Source organism: Oncorhynchus masou, chromosome 17 (assembly GCF_036934945.1).
Source record: "Oncorhynchus masou masou isolate Uvic2021 chromosome 17, UVic_Omas_1.1, whole genome shotgun sequence".
Lineage (NCBI taxonomy): Eukaryota > Metazoa > Chordata > Actinopteri > Salmoniformes > Salmonidae > Oncorhynchus > Oncorhynchus masou.
In genome coordinates, this window is record NC_088228.1 from 37,001,402 (window position 1) to 37,014,695 (window position 13,294).

The 13,294-nt window shown below is 41.5% G+C and overlaps 1 protein-coding gene across 1 annotated transcript in view; it reads left to right on the forward strand.

Annotated features, from left to right (window-relative positions):
• Nucleotides 1–13,294, forward strand: part of LOC135558963 (endothelin receptor type B-like) — a 61,537-nt gene that overhangs the window by 1,380 nt on the left and 46,863 nt on the right. The gene's annotated exons all lie outside the window — the stretch shown is intronic.

Consider the following 13,294-nt stretch of genomic DNA (forward strand, 5'->3'; position numbering starts at 1 on the left):
TGCAACTCGAACATGTAACCTTTGGATTGCTAGACTGTCGTGGATTTACGCCCACCCATCCTCCCCGACCAACGCCCACCCATCCTCCCCGACCAACGCCCACCCATCCTCCCCGACCAACGCCCACCCATCCTCCCCAACCAACCTCCCTACTTTTGTTTCTGTCTCAAGTAACTACATCATTAGTAGGTGTCATACACTGAGTGCACAAACCATTAAGGATACCTGCTCTTTCCGTGACATAGCTTTCACCTGGTCAGTCTATGATCCCTTATTGGTGTCACTTCTTAAATTCACTTCAATCAGTGTAGATGAAGAGGAGGAGACGGGTTGAAGAAGGATTTTTAAGCCTGGAGACAATTGAGACATGGATTGTGTATGTGTGCCATTCAGAGGGTGAACGGGCAAGACAAAAGATTGAAGTTCCTTTGAACAGGGTTTGGTATTAGGTGCCCCTTTTTCCTCCAAACATAACGATGGTCATTATGGCCAAACAGTTCTACTTTTGCATCATCAGACCTGAGGACATTTCTCCAAAAAGTACGATCTTTGTCCCCATGTGCAGTTGCAAACCGTAGTCTGGCTTTTTCATCGCGGTTTTGGAGCAGTGTCTTCTTCTTTGCTGAGCGGCCTTTCAGGTTATGTCGATAAAGGACTCGTTTTACTGTGGATATAGATACTTTGTACCTGTTTCCTCCTGCATCTTCACAAGGTCCTTTGCTGTTGTTCTGGGATTGATTTGCACTTTTCACACCAAAGTACGTTCACCTCTAGGAGACAGAACGTGTCTCCTTCCTGAGCGGTTTGACGGCTGCGTGGTCCCATGGTGTTTATACTTGCGTACTATTGTTTGTACACATAAACATGGTTCCTTCAGGCATTTGGAAATTGCTCCCAAGGATGAACCAGACTTGTGGAGGTCTACAATTTTTTTCTCAGGTCTTGGCTGAGTTCTTTTGATTTTCCCATGATGTCAAGAAAAGAGGCACTGAGTTTGAAGGTAGGCATTGAAATACATCCACAGGTACACCTCCAATTGACCCAAATTATGTCAATTAGCCTATCAGAAGCTTCTAAAGCCATGACATAATTTTCTGGAATTTTCCAAGCTGTTTAAAGTTACAGTCAACTTAGTGTATGTAAACTTCTGACCCACTGGAATTTTGCTCACTCTGACTGGTTTGTGTCAAGAACTGCAACGGTGCTGGGTTTTCACGCTCAACAGTGTCCTGTGTGTATCAAGAATGGTCCACCACCCAAAGGACATAAAACCAACATGACTCAACTATGGGAGGCATTGGAGTCAACATGGGCCAGCATCCCTGTGGAATGCTTTCGACACCTTGTAGATTGACCCACTGGAATTGTGATACAATGAATTATAAGTGAAATAATCTGTCTGTATACAATTGTTGGAAAAAATACTTGTGTCATGCACAAAGTAGATGTCCTTACCGACTTGCCAAAACTATAGTTTGTTAACAAGAAATTCTCATTAATTTATATGCAAATGATAGTCTTATACTCAGCTGGCCCCTCCCCGGATGTTGTGTTAAACGCTCTTCAACAAAGCTTTCTTAGTGTCCAACAAGCTTTCTCTATCCTTTACCTTGTTCTGAACACCTCCAAAAAAACAAAGGTCATGTGGTTTGGTAAGAAGAATGCTCCTCTTCCCACAGGTGTTATTACCTCTGAGGGTTTAGAGCTTGAGGTAGTCACCTCATACAAGTACTTGGGAGTATGGTTAGACGGCACACTGTCCTTCTCTCAGCACATATCAAAGCTGCAGGCTAAAGTTAAATCTAGACTTGGTTTCCTCTATCGTAATCGCTCCTCTTTCACCCCAGCTGCCAAACTAACCCTGATTCAGATGACCATCCTACCCATGCTAGATAACGGAGACATAATTTATAGATCAGCAGGTAAGGGTGCTCTTGTGTGAGTAGATGTTCTCTACCATTCGGCCATCAGATTTGCATTCAATGCTCCTTATAGGACACATCACTGCTCTCTATACTCCTCTGTAAACTGGTCAACTCTGTAAACTCGTTACAAGACCCATTGGTTGATGTTTATTTATAAAACCCTCTCCGGCCTCACTCCCCCTATCTGAGATACCTACTGCAGCCCTCATCCTCCACACACAACACCCGTTCTGCCAGTCACATTCCGTTAAAGGTCCCCAAAGAAAACACATCCCTGGGACCGCTCCTCTTTTCAGTTCGCTGCAGCTAGCGACTGGAACGAGCTGCAACAAAACACTCAAACTGGACAGTTTTATCTCAATCCCTTCATTCAAAGACTCAATCATGGACACTCTTACTGACAGTTGTGGTTGTTTTGTGTGATGTATTGTTGTCTCTACCTTCTTGACCTTTGTGCTGCTACCATGTTGTGTTGTTGTCATGTTGTGTTGCTACCATGCTGTTTTGTCATGTGTTGCAGCCTTGCTATGTTGTTGTCTTAGGTCTCTCTATGTAGTGTTGTGTGTTTTTAATTTTTTAATTTATATTTTTTTTTTAATCCCAGCCTCTGTCCCCGTAGGAGGCCTTTTGCCATCAGGGAGGAAAACATTGTAAATAAGAATTTGTTCTTAACGGACTTGCATAGCGACATAAAATAATTACAAATGTTGGAAGCGCAGAATTGTCAAGACAGAAATTGAATGCTGAAGCATTAATGATGTCCACATTCTTTTGGCCATGCAGTGTAGGTCTGTATCACAGTAGCTAGGTCACTGTATCACAGTAGCTATAGGTCTCTGTATCACAGTAGCTATAGGTCTCTGTATCACAGTAGCTATAGGTCTCTGTATCACAGTAGCTATAGGTCTCTGTATCACAGTAGCTATAGGTATCTGTATCACAGTAGCTATAGGTCACTGTATCACAGTAGCTATAGGTCTCTGTATCACAGTAGCTATAGGTCTCTGTATCACAGTAGCTATAGGTCTCTTTATCACAGTAGCTATAGGTCACTATATCACAGTAGCTAGAGGTCTCTGTATCACAGTAGCTATAGAAATCTGTATCACAGTAGCTATAGGTCTCTGTACACAATAACTATAGGTCTCTGTATCACAGTAGCTATAGGTCTCTGTAGCACAGTAACTATAGGTCTCTGTATCACAGTAGCAAGGTCTCTGTATCACAGTGGCTAGGTATCTGTATCACAGTAGCTATACGTCTCTGTATCACAGTAGCAAGGTCACTGTATCACAGTAGCTATAGGTCTCTGTAACACAGTAGCTAGGTCACTGTATCACAGTAGCAATAGGTCTCTATCACAGTAGCTATAGGTCTCTGTATCACAGTAGCTATAGGTCACTATATCACAGTAGCTAGAGGTATCTGTCTCACAGTAGCTATAGGTCTCTGTATCACAGTAGCTATAGGTCTCTGTATCACAGTAGCTATAGGTCTCTATAACACAGTAGCTATAAGTCTCTGTATCACAGTAGCTATAGGTCTCTGTATCACAGTATCTATAGGTCTCTGTATCACAGTAACTATAGGTCTCTGTATCACATTGGCTAGGTCACTGTATCACAGGAGTGAGGTCTCTGTATCACAGTAGCTATAGGTCTCTGTATCACAGTAAATAGGTCTCTGTATCACAGTAGCTATAGGTCACTATATCACAGGAGCTAGAGGTCTATGTATCACAGTAGCTATAGAAATCTGTATCACAGTAGCTTGAGGTCTCTGTATCACATTAGCTAGGTCTCTGTATCACAGTAACTATAGGTCTCTGTATCACATTAACTATAGGTCTCTGTATCACAGTAGCTATAGGTCTCTGTATCACAGTAGTTATAGGTCTCTGTATCACAGTAGCTAGGTCTCTGTATCACAGTAACTATAGGTCTCTGTATCACATTAACTATAGGTCTCTGTATCACAGTAGCTATAGGTCTCTGTATCACAGTAGTTATAGGTCTCTGTATCACAGTAGCAAGGTCTCTGTATCACAGTAACTAGGTCTCTGTATCACAGTAGCTATAGGTCTCTGTATCACAGTGGCTAGGTCACTGTATCACAGGAGCTAGGTCTCTGTATCACAGTAGCTATAGGTATCTGTATCACAGTAGTTATAGGTCTCTGTATCACAGTAGCTATAGCTCTCTGTATCACAGTAGCTATAGGTCTCTGTATCACAGTAGCTAGGTATCTGTATCACAGTAGCTATAGGTCTCTGTATCACAGTAACTATAGGTATCTGTATCACAGTAGCTATAGGTCTCTGTATCACAGTAGCTAAGTCTCTGTATCACAGTAGCTATAGTTCTCTGCATCACAGTAGCTATAGGTCTCTGTATCACAGCAGCAATAGGTCTCTGTATCACAGCAGCAATAGGTCTCTGTATCACAGCAGCAATAGGTCTCTGTATCACAGTAGCTATAGGTCTCTGTATCACAGCAGCAATAGGTCACTGTATCACAGTAGCAAGGTCTCTGTATCACAGTAGCTATAGGTCTCTGTATCACAGTAGCTATAGGTCTCTGTATCACAGTAGCTATAGGTCACTGTATCACAGTAACTATAGGTCTCTGTATCACAGTAGCTATAGGTCACTGTATCACAGTAGCTATAGGTCTCTGTATCACAGCAGCAATAGGTCTCTGTATCACAGTAGCTATAGGTCTCTGTATCACAGCAGCAATAGGTCACTGTATCACAGTAGCAAGGTCTCTGTATCACAGTAGCTATAGGTCTCTGTATCACAGTAGCTATAGGTCTCTGTATCACAGCAGCAATAGGTCTCTGTATCACAGTAGCTATAGGTCTCTGTATCACAGTAACTATAGGTCTCTGTATCACAGTAGCTATAGGTCTCTGTATCACAGTAACAATAGGTCTCTGTATCACAGTAACTATAGGTCTCTGTATCACAGTAGCTATAGGTCTCTGTATCACAGTAGCTATAGGTCTCTGTATCACAGTAACTATAGGTCTCTGTATCACAGTAGCTATAGGTCTCTGTATCACAGTAACAATAGGTCTCTGTATCACAGTAACTATAGGTCTCTGTATCACAGTAGCTATAGGTCTCTGTATCACAGTAACAATAGGTCTCTGTATCACAGTAACTATAGGTCTCTGTATCACAGTAGCTATAGGTCTCTGTATCACAGTAGCTATAGGTCACTGTATCACAGTAACTATAGGTCTCTGTATCACAGTAGCTATAGGTCTCTGTATCACAGCAGCAATAGGTCTCTGTATCACAGTAGCTATAGGTCTCTGTATCACAGTAACTATAGGTCTCTGTATCACAGTAGCTATAGGTCTCTGTATCACAGTAACAATAGGTCTCTGTATCACAGTAACTATAGGTCTCTGTAACACAGTAGCAAGGTCACTGTATCACAGTAGCAATAAGTCTCTGTATCACAGTAGCTATAGGTCTCTGGATCACAGTAGCTATAGGTCTCTGTATCACAGTAGCTATAGGTCTCTGGATCACAGTAGCTATAGGTCTCTGTATCACAATAGCTATAGGTCTCTGTATCACAGTAGCTATAGGTCTCTGTATCACAGTAGCTAGGTCACTGTATCACAGTAGCTAGAGGTCTCTGTATCACAGTAGCTATAGAAATCTGTATCACAGTAGCTATAGGTCTCTGTACACAATAACTATAGGTCTCTGTATCACAGTAGCAAGGTCTCTGTATCACAGTAACTAGGTCTCTGTATCACAGTAGCTATACGTCTCTGTATCACATTAGCAAGGTCACTGTATCACAGTAGCTATAGGTCTCTGTAACACAGTAGCTAGGTCACTGTATCACTGTAGCAATAGGTCTCTATCACAGTAGCTATAGGTCTCTGTATCACAGTAGCTATAGGTCACTATATCACAGTAGCTAGAGGTCTCTGTATCACAGTAGCTATAGGTCTCTGTATCACAGTAGCTATAGGTATCTGTATCACAGTAGCTATAGGTCTCTATAACACAGTAGCTATAAGTCTCTGTATCACAGTAGCTATAGGTCTCTGTATCACAGTATCTATAGGTCTCTGTATCACAGTAACTATAGGTCTCTGTATCACAGTGGCTAGGTCACTGTATCACAGGAGTGAGGCCTCTGTATCACAGTAGCTATAGGTCTCTGTATCACAGTAAATAGGTCTCTGTATCACAGTAGCTATAGGTCACTATATCACAGGAGCTAGAGGTCTCTGTATCACAGTAGCTATAGGTCTCTGTATCACAGTAGTTATAGGTCTCTGTATCACAGTAGCTATAGGTGTCTGTATCACAGTAACTATAGGTCTCTGTATCACAGTATCTATAGGTCTCTGTATCACAGTAACTATAGGTCTCTGTATCACAGTGGCTAGGTCACTGTATCACAGGAGTGAGGTCTCTGTATCACAGTAGCTATAGGTCTCTGTATCACAGTAAATAGGTCTCTGTATCACAGTAGCTATAGGTCACCATATCACAGGAGCTAGAGGTCTATGTATCACAGTAGCTATAGAAATCTGTATCACAGTAGCTTGAGGTCTCTGTATCACAGTAGCTAGGTCTCTGTATCACAGTAACTATAGGTCTCTGTATCACATTAATTATAGGTCTCTGTATCACAGTAGCAAGGTCTCTGTATCACAGTAACTAGGTCTCTGTATCACAGTAGCTATAGGTCTCTGTATCACAGTGGCTAGGTCACTGTATCACAGGAGCTAGGTCTCTGTATCACAGTAGCTATAGGTATCTGTATCACAGTAGTTATAGGTCTCTGTATCACAGTAGCAAAGTCTCTGTATCACAGTAGCTATAGCTCTCTGTATCACAGTAGCTATAGGTCTCTGTATCACAGTAGCTATAGGTCTCTGTATCACAGTAACTATTGGTCTCTGTATCACAGTAACTATAGGTATCTGTATCACAGTAGCTAAGTCTCTGTATCACAGTAGCTATAGTTCTCTGCATCACAGTAGCTAGGTCACTGTATCACAGTAGCTATAGGTCTCTGTATCACAGCAGCAATAGGTCTCTGTATCACAGTAGCTATAGGTCTCTGTATCACAGTAGCTATAGGTCTCTGTATCACAGTAGCTATAGGGCTCTGTATCACAGTAACTATAGGTCACTGTATCACAGTAATTATTGTTCTCTGTATCACAGTAGCTATAGGTCTCTGTATCACAGTAGCTATAGGTCTCTGGATCACAGTAGCTATAGGTCTCTGTATCACAGTAGCTATAGGTATCTGTATCACAGTAGCTAAGTCTCTGTATCACAGTAGCTATAGTTCTCTGCATCACAGTAGCTAGGTCACTGTATCACAGTAACTATAGGTCTCTGTATCACAGTAGCTATAGGTCTCTGTATCACAGTAGCTATAGGTCTCTGTATCACAGTAGCTATAGGTCTCTGTATCACAGTAGCTATAGGGCTCTGTATCACAGTAACTATAGGTCACTGTATCACAGTAATTATTGTTCTCTGTATCACAGTAGCTATAGGTCTCTGTATCACAGTAGCTATAGGTCTCTGGATCACAGTAGCTATAGGTCTCTGTATCACAGTAGCTATAGGTCTCTGGATCACAGTAGCTATAGGTCTCTGTATCACAATAGCTATAGGTCTCTGTATCACAGTAGCTATAGGTCACTATATCACAGGAGCTAGAGGTCTCTGTATCACAGTAGCTATAGGTCTCTGTATCACAGTAGTTATAGGTCTCTATAACACAGTAGCTATAAGTCTCTGTATCACAGTAGCTATAGGTGTCTGTATCACAGTAACTATAGGTCTCTGTATCACAGTATCTATAGGTCTCTGTATCACAGTAACTATAGGTCTCTGTATCACAGTGGCTAGGTCACTGTATCACAGGAGTGAGGTCTCTGTATCACAGTAGCTATAGGTCTCTGTATCACAGTAAATAGGTCTCTGTATCACAGTAGCTATAGGTCACTATATCACAGGAGCTAGAGGTCTATGTATCACAGTAGCTATAGAAATCTGTATCACAGTAGCTTGAGGTCTCTGTATCACAGTAGCTAGGTCTCTGTATCACAGTAACTATAGGTCTCTGTATCACATTAATTATAGGTCTCTGTATCACAGTAGCAAGGTCTCTGTATCACAGTAACTAGGTCTCTGTATCACAGTAGCTATAGGTCTCTGTATCACAGTGGCTAGGTCACTGTATCACAGGAGCTAGGTCTCTGTATCACAGTAGCTATAGGTATCTGTATCACAGTAGTTATAGGTCTCTGTATCACAGTAGCAAAGTCTCTGTATCACAGTAGCTATAGCTCTCTGTATCACAGTAGCTATAGGTCTCTGTATCACAGTAGCTATAGGTCTCTGTATCACAGTAACTATAGGTCTCTGTATCACAGTAACTATAGGTATCTGTATCACAGTAGCTATTGTTCTCTGCATCACAGTAGCTAGGTCACTGTATCACAGTAGCTATAGGTCTCTGTATCACAGCAGCAATAGGTCTCTGTATCACAGTAGCTATAGGTCTCTGTATCACAGTAACTATAGGTCTCTGTATCACAGTAGCTATAGGTCTCTGTATCACAGTAGCTATAGGTCTCTGTATCACAGTAGCTATAGGTCTCTGTATCACAGTAGCTATAGGGCTCTGTATCACAGTAACTATAGGTCACTGTATCACAGTAATTATTGTTCTCTGTATCACAGTAGCTATAGGTCTCTGTATCACAGTAGCTATAGGTCTCTGGATCACAGTAGCTATAGGTCTCTGTATCACAGTAGCTATAGGTCTCTGGATCACAGTAGCTATAGGTCTCTGTATCACAATAGCTATAGGTCTCTGTATCACAGTAGCTATAGGTCTCTGTATCACAGTAGCTAGGTCACTGTATCACAGTAGCTATAGGTCTCTGTATCATAGTAACTATAGGTCACTGTATCACAGTAACTACAGGTCTCTGTATCACAGTAGCTATAGGTCAATGTATCACAGTAGCTATAGGTCTCTGTATCACAGTAGCTATAGGTCTCTGGATCACAGTAGCTATAGGTCTCTGTATCACAGTAGCTATAGGTCTCTGGATCACAGTAGCTATAGGTCTCTGTATCACAATAGCTATAGGTCTCTGTATCACAGTAGCTATAGGTCTCTGTATCACAGTAGCTAGGTCACTGTATCACAGTAGCTATAGGTCTCTGTATCACAGTAACTATAGGTCACTGTATCACAGTAACTACAGGTCTCTGTATCACAGTAGCTATAGGTCAATGTATCACAGTAGCTATACGTCTCTGTATCACAGTAACTATAGGTCTCTGTATCACAGTAGCTATAGGTCTCTGTATCACAGTAGCTATAGGTCTCTGTATCACAGTAGCTATAGGTCTCTGTATCACAGTAGCTATAGGTCTCTGTATCACAGTAGCTATAGGGCTCTGTATCACAGTAACTATAGGTCACTGTATCACAGTAATTATTGTTCTCTGTATCACAGTAGCTATAGGTCTCTGTATCACAGTAGCTATAGGTCTCTGGATCACAGTAGCTATAGGTCTCTGTATCACAGTAGCTATAGGTCTCTGGATCACAGTAGCTATAGGTCTCTGTATCACAATAGCTATAGGTCTCTGTATCACAGTAGCTATAGGTCTCTGTATCACAGTAGCTAGGTCACTGTATCACAGTAGCTATAGGTCTCTGTATCACAGTAACTATAGGTCACTGTATCACAGTAACTACAGGTCTCTGTATCACAGTAGCTATCGGTCAATGTATCACAGTAGCTATAGGTCTCTGTATCACAGTAGCTATAGGTCTCTGGATCACAGTAGCTATAGGTCTCTGTATCACAGTAGCTATAGGTCTCTGGATCACAGTAGCTATAGGTCTCTGTATCACAATAGCTATAGGTCTCTGTATCACAGTAGCTATAGGTCTCTGTATCACAGTAGCTAGGTCACTGTATCACAGTAGCTATAGGTCTCTGTATCACAGTAACTATAGGTCACTGTATCACAGTAACTACAGGTCTCTGTATCACAGTAGCTATAGGTCAATGTATCACAGTATCTATAGGTCTCTGTATCACAGTAACTATAGGTCTCTGTATCACAGTAGCTATAGGTCTCTGTATCACAGTAGCTATAGGTCTCTGTATCACAGTAGCTATAGGTCTCTGTATCACAGTAGCTATAGGTCACTGTATCACAGTAGCTATAGGTCACTATATCACAGTAGCTAGAGGTCTCTGTATCACAGTAGCTATAGAAATCTGTATCACAGTAGCTATAGGTCTCTGTACACAATAACTATAGGTCTCTGTATCACAGTAGCAAGGTCTCTGTATCACAGTAACTAGGTCTCTGTATCACAGTAGCTATACGTCTCTGTATCACATTAGCAAGGTCACTGTATCACAGTAGCTATAGGTCTCTGTAACACAGTAGCTAGGTCACTGTATCACTGTAGCAATAGGTCTCTATCACAGTAGCTATAGGTCTCTGTATCACAGTAGCTATAGGTCACTATATCACAGTAGCTAGAGGTCTCTGTATCACAGTAGCTATAGGTCTCTGTATCACAGTAGCTATAGGTATCTGTATCACAGTAGCTATAGGTCTCTATAACACAGTAGCTATAAGTCTCTGTATCACAGTAGCTATAGGTCTCTGTATCACAGTATCTATAGGTCTCTGTATCACAGTAACTATAGGTCTCTGTATCACAGTGGCTAGGTCACTGTATCACAGGAGTGAGGCCTCTGTATCACAGTAGCTATAGGTCTCTGTATCACAGTAAATAGGTCTCTGTATCACAGTAGCTATAGGTCACTATATCACAGGAGCTAGAGGTCTCTGTATCACAGTAGCTATAGGTCTCTGTATCACAGTAGTTATAGGTCTCTATAACACAGTAGCTATAAGTCTCTGTATCACAGTAGCTATAGGTGTCTGTATCACAGTAACTATAGGTCTCTGTATCACAGTATCTATAGGTCTCTGTATCACAGTAACTATAGGTCTCTGTATCACAGTGGCTAGGTCACTGTATCACAGGAGTGAGGTCTCTGTATCACAGTAGCTATAGGTCTCTGTATCACAGTAAATAGGTCTCTGTATCACAGTAGCTATAGGTCACTATATCACAGGAGCTAGAGGTCTATGTATCACAGTAGCTATAGAAATCTGTATCACAGTATCTTGAGGTCTCTGTATCACAGTAGCTAGGTCTCTGTATCACAGTAACTATAGGTCTCTGTATCACATTAATTATAGGTCTCTGTATCACAGTAGCAAGGTCTCTGTATCACAGTAACTAGGTCTCTGTATCACAGTAGCTATAGGTCTCTGTATCACAGTGGCTAGGTCACTGTATCACAGGAGCTAGGTCTCTGTATCACAGTAGCTATAGGTATCTGTATCACAGTAGTTATAGGTCTCTGTATCACAGTAGCAAAGTCTCTGTATCACAGTAGCTATAGCTCTCTGTATCACAGTAGCTATAGGTCTCTGTATCACAGTAGCTATAGGTCTCTGTATCACAGTAACTATAGGTCTCTGTATCACAGTAACTATAGGTATCTGTATCACAGTAGCTAAGTCTCTGTATCACAGTAGCTATAGTTCTCTGCATCACAGTAGCTAGGTCACTGTATCACAGTAGCTATAGGTCTCTGTATCACAGCAGCAATAGGTCTCTGTATCACAGTAGCTATAGGTCTCTGTATCACAGTAGCTATAGGTCTCTGTATCACAGTAGCTATAGGGCTCTGTATCACAGTAACTATAGGTCACTGTATCACAGTAATTATTGTTCTCTGTATCACAGTAGCTATAGGTCTCTGTATCACAGTAGCTATAGGTCTCTGGATCACAGTAGCTATAGGTCTCTGTATCACAGTAGCTATAGGTATCTGTATCACAGTAGCTAAGTCTCTGTATCACAGTAGCTATAGTTCTCTGCATCACAGTAGCTAGGTCACTGTATCACAGTAACTATAGGTCTCTGTATCACAGTAGCTATAGGTCTCTGTATCACAGTAGCTATAGGTCTCTGTATCACAGTAGCTATAGGTCTCTGTATCACAGTAGCTATAGGGCTCTGTATCACAGTAACTATAGGTCACTGTATCACAGTAATTATTGTTCTCTGTATCACAGTAGCTATAGGTCTCTGTATCACAGTAGCTATAGGTCTCTGGATCACAGTAGCTATAGGTCTCTGTATCACAGTAGCTATAGGTCTCTGGATCACAGTAGCTATAGGTCTCTGTATCACAATAGCTATAGGTCTCTGTATCACAGTAGCTATAGGTCACTATATCACAGGAGCTAGAGGTCTCTGTATCACAGTAGCTATAGGTCTCTGTATCACAGTAGTTATAGGTCTCTATAACACAGTAGCTATAAGTCTCTGTATCACAGTAGCTATAGGTGTCTGTATCACAGTAACTATAGGTCTCTGTATCACAGTATCTATAGGTCTCTGTATCACAGTAGCTATAGGTCACTATATCACAGTAGCTAGAGGTCTCTGTATCACAGTAGCTATAGGTCTCTGTATCACAGTAGCTATAGGTATCTGTATCACAGTAGCTATAGGTCTCTATAACACAGTAGCTATAAGTCTCTGTATCACAGTAGCTATAGGTCTCTGTATCACAGTATCTATAGGTCTCTGTATCACAGTAACTATAGGTCTCTGTATCACAGTGGCTAGGTCACTGTATCACAGGAGTGAGGCCTCTGTATCACAGTAGCTATAGGTCTCTGTATCACAGTAAATAGGTCTCTGTATCACAGTAGCTATAGGTCACTATATCACAGGAGCTAGAGGTCTCTGTATCACAGTAGCTATAGGTCTCTGTATCACAGTAGTTATAGGTCTCTATAACACAGTAGCTATAAGTCTCTGTATCACAGTAGCTATAGGTGTCTGTATCACAGTAACTATAGGTCTCTGTATCACAGTATCTATAGGTCTCTGTATCACAGTAACTATAGGTCTCTGTATCACAGTGGCTAGGTCACTGTATCACAGGAGTGAGGTCTCTGTATCACAGTAGCTATAGGTCTCTGTATCACAGTAAATAGGTCTCTGTATCACAGTAGCTATAGGTCACTATATCACAGGAGCTAGAGGTCTATGTATCACAGTAGCTATAGAAATCTGTATCACAGTAGCTTGAGGTCTCTGTATCACAGTAGCTAGGTCTCTGTATCACAGTAACTATAGGTCTCTGTATCACATTAATTATAGGTCTCTGTATCACAGTAGCAAGGTCTCTGTATCACAGTAACTAGGTCTCTGTATCACAGTAGCTATAGGTCTCT